We start from the raw sequence: 5,996 nt of genomic DNA on the forward strand, positions 1-5,996 counted from the left end.
TTGAGTGCACCCGGTCACGACTCTATGAATATTTCTCCTGCTGTGCAACCGTTGTTTGCAGGAGCTCAATCGTGTTCCATGCCTCAGCTGCGAAGGGCGTCCCATCAGTAAGAGGATGCACATTTAGCCTGGTAGCCGTTGCTATCATGTTATCCACCGGGTTAGAATAATGGCCAGATGGTGTCGAGAAACGCCGAGGTGGGGTCTGATCCCTACGGGGCGGGTCTGACAGTCGAGGCTGAGCTGCCGCCCCGCTCCATGGCGCCTTTGCAGCCCGGGTTGTTCTTGGCGGATTACTTGGTCCTACCCCGGGCGTGTTAAAAAGGTTCCGCGCCTCATACTGCAAAGGCAGGCGGGTTTGGTGTATCCTTCGAAGAACAGCATTGGATGTGTTCTGATGCAGACTCAAGCGAAAAGCCTCCTCCCTTAGACGTTGTGATGCAGCATCCATTTGGGCCCGTTCCGTTGCCATCCTGGCATTCTCTGCGTTAAGATCCTCCTAGGCCTTGGCTACCTCATCTCGCACCTTTCCAATCTCTGCATTATGCTTTGTTTGATTCGCCGCAGTAACCTCTATTGCTAACAAGGTTGTCAAAGTGCCCAAGAGATCTGACAAAACCTGAGCCGATGACCTAACTGAACCACCAGCGGCAGACGTCGTAGCCGCCGAACTAGATGTCATAGCTACAATTGTCGATGAATTGAGAGTCGGCCCTTTGCCAGCCATCAAGATAGCAGCTCTGTACCGCGGCTCATAGGGGTCCGGAATACTGTTGCCATCGGGATAGCCCCCGCCCGTCATCTTGAAGCTGGTAAATCGACTCCGTCTCTCCGGTCGAGGATTCATCACCTGAGTATATGAGAGTCTCTCCTCCAGATACAGAATCCTCCGCAAGATCTGTGCCATGCACGAATCCGACGAAAACACGCTTCCGGCCAGGTTGAATCCTGGCGGATTGCGCGCGCTGAGCCGGCTCGACGATGTCGGTGCAGATGTCCGGCTCATGCTCTGACACGCCAATCTTGCCGATGAAGACGTGAATCCTGCCGAAGGTGGCCCGGTACCCATACTCGATTGAGTCGGCCTCGGGGCCCCAGCCAACGTCATCGATGTAGAGCTTGCTGCGGTGCCTCTTAGTCATCCTGCCAATAGCGTATCCCTCGATCCCTGGGAAAGTGCCCTTCAAGAACTCGAAACCATCATGCGCGGGCCCCACGATAGGCGCCAACTGTCGTTGGTTTAACACGGCAGATGCCCTAGCAAAAGGACTCAGGTGTGGAGCTATCGCTATGATGATTAGCTTGAAGGGGTTGAGCAGGACGAAAGACACGAGTTTACCCAGGTTCGGCCCCTCATGATCGAGGTAAAAGCCTACTCCTGCTTTTGTTTCTTATTGCTTGAGTATCCATTACAAGGGAGCGGAATCGCTTGATCTAGCTATCGATAGATTGTAACTGAAGTTTACCCGCCGCAGGGTCTCTCTTTTATACACACAGGTTGAGGCCCTGGGCTTACAAGAATCCAAGTTGGGTCATACTCCGACCAACCCTGGTTCTAAATCGGCTTGCCTTGCTAAATAAGTCGTCATTAGGAGGCTTACTCCTCCGGGTCACGCGCCACCACTCTCCAAAAGGTAATAGATGGTGTGATGATGATGAACTCCTTGCTCTTGTGCTTCAAATGATAGTCTCCCCAACACTCAACTCTCTCTCACAGATTTGGCTATGATGAAAAGATGATTTGAGTGGAAAGCAACTTGGGGAAGGCTAGACGTCAAGATTCTTGTGGTTGGATTGGAAAGTCTTGGTTTCAACACATGAGTAGGTGGTTCTCTCTCAGAAAATGAGTAGTGTAAGTGTAGGCACGTTCTGATGGATCTCTCTCAAATGGAGAAGGGGGTGGAGGGGTATATATAGCCTCCACACAAATCAACCGTTACACACATTTGACCCAACTCGGTCAGACCGAATAGAAGAACTCGGTGAGACCGATTTAGTTCAAAATGTGAACGTTAGGAATATAGGTGGGATCGACTGGATCAACTCAGTGGGACCGATGTGCTAGGGCTTAGGGCAAACATCAAATTGGTGGCACCGATTGCACCAACTCGGTTAGACCGAAGTGAAGCAATAAGGCAACAGAGAGGATGTCAAGCAAGTTCGGTGGGACCGATTGCACATTTCGGTGAGACCGAAATAATTACAATAGGCAACAGAGAGTTTGCAAGGCCATCTCGGTGAGACCGAGATCCGTATCGGTGTGACCGAGTTGTCTAGGGTTTCTGGCAGTGGCTATGTCAAAAGAACTCGCTGGTGCCAGATAGATAAAATTTGTGAGGCCGAGTTTGACTTTGGGTTTTGGATAAATGTGGAAATGAGAAAGTGGCTAAGGGTTTTGGAGCAATATCACTAAGCACTTTGAGAAAGTAGACCATTAAGCAACACCTCATCCCCTTTTAATAGTATTGGCTTTCCTATGGACTCAATGTGATTTTGGATCACTAAAATGAAAAATGAAGAGTCTTGAGCTTTTGCCAATATGTGTCCTTAGCATTTTGAAGGTTCCACGTCCTCTTGTCCTTGCCATGCCATTGTTGAACTGATCTAAAATACAGTAGGTATGAAGAGTCACAAGTAAAGCTTTGGAAAGACATGTAACATGCATAGGTTCCCCTTACATGTATGCAATCATGTAAAGATAGAATATAAGAACATGTGAATGCATAATAATGTCAGAGCAAGCAATGAGTTACATGTATGTTGGCTATATGCATCAGAGCAAATGATGTAGATAAAAGTGTACCTTCATGTTCATGAATTCTTCTCGCAAATAGTATGTACATCAGCAAGAGATCATCATGCACATGAGTGTGATGCATATACTTACCTTGTGGTCTTGAGCTAGCTTTGGAAGAGGTGAACTTGAGAAAACAGGGTTAGATAACACAAGAACACTCTAAATAAAGCAAGTTCAGAAAATCACATGAGTACCAAGACTGGGATGACATGTAATGAGTGAGTACTTAGTACTTCATTTGGATATAGACATGTCCCCAAAGATTAAAGATATGCAATGAATTACAAAAGATTTTCTTCCCTAAAAATGGACTCTTTCTCCCCCTGAATCTGATATTGGATAATGGGAGAAGGTAGGGTAGGAGAAAGTCAGAGAAAGAAAAATCAGAGCATGAAATGGTACAAACAACCATATATTGACATGTCTTTACCCTCTTAAAGACATGTGACTTCTCTCCTATGTGTTTCACTAGCATCTGGAAGAGCTAAGATGTGCTCTCTCTCCCATTTTATAAGCTTTGATGTGCTCTCTCCCCCCTTTGACATCAATTTCCAAGAAGGGTACTTCTGGAGCATGAGTCAAATAGGTTTGATCCTTGAGACACACTACAAAGCAGCATGTAGATTAAGATGCGGGTAGAGGATAAGAATCATTGAGTGGAGCTGGAGAAGCAATGAAATATGCAATGGCAAAAAGTTTTCTCAGCAGTGAACTCGGTAACGCCAATCCTTTTTCATCGGTGACACCGAGTTGGCAGTGTCATGGATGATGCATATCGGTCAGACCAGGTTAGTCCACGTCGGTTGCATCGATGAACTGTCTACAAGATATTCTTGTAGTTTGGTATAGCCGATAGGCATGAATCCGTGAGTTCGAGTTCAATGCAGAGTAAAGATTTTGACAACTCAGCTCACTAGGAAAATTAAATCTCACAAGGATTTGCAATGAATTAATTGAAAGATTTGCCAAGAATTTGATACAGAAAATACAGAGAAAAAATACATAAGGAAAGAGATCTAGATGAAGTTTTTTTGAAAGAGGGAACAGGCTAGCAAGAAACATATGCAAAACACAAAGTAAGTGAACAAAGAAACACTAGAGAACTTTATCTAGAAGGGGTCGGCGACAAAGTCACCTATGTTAGAGTATATTGACTAAGGAGTCAAGTGATAACACTTGACCGTAGGTCATACTCATCGTTTAAGCTCAAAATGGGGTTACCATTTTTCGTTTAAGCATTTTGATGTATTCACATATCATTGAGTTGCTTTGACCCATGACTTGGAGTAAAGCTTCTCTAAGATGGAATGACATGCCTTGGGTGGTGTTGATTTTGATCATGTGGGCGAACTTGTGTTGGGTGCTCGAGGTTGATGTAGCCCATCAAGAATTGGGAGCACCACTTGTAGTTTGAGTTCATCTTCCTACATGGGTTAGTCTTGCAAGGAAGAGAACTTGTGTATCCAAGATGAAAATCATGAGACTTGGTACCAAATGAAAGTTGATACTTAGAAATCGTCAAAGGATATGTTGAGTGGGTTCATGCTTCCTTGTATTTAACAACCATATCGTAGGAACTTGGTGATGTAGAGACTGCTCAAAATGTGAGTGGCTTGCAATCTCGTCGATTTGGGCTCATCCAAGTACCTACAAGGGTTAGATAACATGCAATGGTACAAGTATAGATACAAGACATATGATGATCATCATAAGAGAAATATCAAGGATTAGTCAAAAAGGCTCATGCCCTGCATGTATCCAAATGGAGTTTCTACTCCAAGTTTGAGGCATCAATGATATTCAATTCACCTCTCAAAGGGGAAAATACTTTCTCATCAAGCGGTTTGGTGCATATATCCGCTAATTTCTTATCGGTACGAACATGCTTAAGATTGATGTCTCCTTTAGCAACATGATCTTGAATGAAATGATGACGAACTTCAATATGCTTAGTTCGAGAGTGTTGCACGGGATTGTTAGCAATCTTAATAGCACTCTCATTATCACAAAGCAATGGAACATGTTTCACATGTATCCCATAATCCTTAAGGGTTTGGGTCATCCAAAGTAACTGAGCACAACATGATCCGGCGACAATGTATTCCGCTTCGGCGGTGGATAAGGATACTGAGTTTTGTTTCTTGGAGGACCAAGACACAAGAGATCTACCAAGAAATTGACAAGTACCCGAAGTGGACTTTCTATCAACCTTGTCATCGGCATAGTCCGAATCGGAGTAGCCAACAAGATCAAAGGAAAACCTCTTAGGATACCAAATGCCAAATTTTGGTGTATGAATTAAGTATCTCACTATCCTTTTCACAGCCTTAAGATGGCATTCTTTGGGGGCCGCTTGATATCGTGCACACATGCACACACTTAGCATAATATCGGGACGGGAGGCACATAGATATAACTATGAACCAATCATAGAGCGGTAAACATTTTGGTCACCCAGTTTTCCATCCTTAGTCAAGTCAAGATGTCTACTAGTAGGCATGGGTGTTTTCATACCTTTACTTTCTTGCATGATGAACTTCTTGAGAAGGTCTTTGGTATATTTTGTTTGAGAAACAAAGGTACCTTCCTTACTTTGCTTGATTTGCAAACCAAGAAAGAATTTGAGTTCACTCATCATAGACATCTCAAACTTCTCCGACATTAGCCTTCCTAACTTTTCACTAAAATGAGGGTTAGTCGAACCAAATATGATATCATCCACATAAATTTGGCACACAAATAATTCACCATTAACCCTTTTAGTAAAAAGTGTAGAATCAATCTTCCCAATTTCAAAGCCTTTTTCAATACGAAACTTGGTCAAGCATTTATACCATGCTCTATGAGCTTGTTTAAGACCATAAAGAGCTTTGTGAAGTTTGTAAACATGATCGGGTTTCTTAGGATTAACAAAGCCGGGAGGTTGTTTAACATAGACTTCCTCCTCAATTTCACCATTAAGAAAAACACTTTTGATGTCCATTTGGTATAGAGTGATATCATGGTGATTGGCATAAGCAAGTAAGATGCGTATGGACTCAAGTCTAGCAACGGGGGCATATGTCTCACCACAGTCCATACCTTCGACTTGAGTGTAGCCTTGGGCGACGAGACGGGCCTTGTTGCGTACAACTTGTCCATCCTCATCTTGGTTATTCCGAAACACCCATTTGGTTCCATTGACATTGTGGTTGTCGTC

This window comes from Triticum aestivum, chromosome 1D (assembly GCF_018294505.1).
Source record: "Triticum aestivum cultivar Chinese Spring chromosome 1D, IWGSC CS RefSeq v2.1, whole genome shotgun sequence".
NCBI classification, from domain to species: Eukaryota; Viridiplantae; Streptophyta; class Magnoliopsida; order Poales; family Poaceae; genus Triticum; species Triticum aestivum.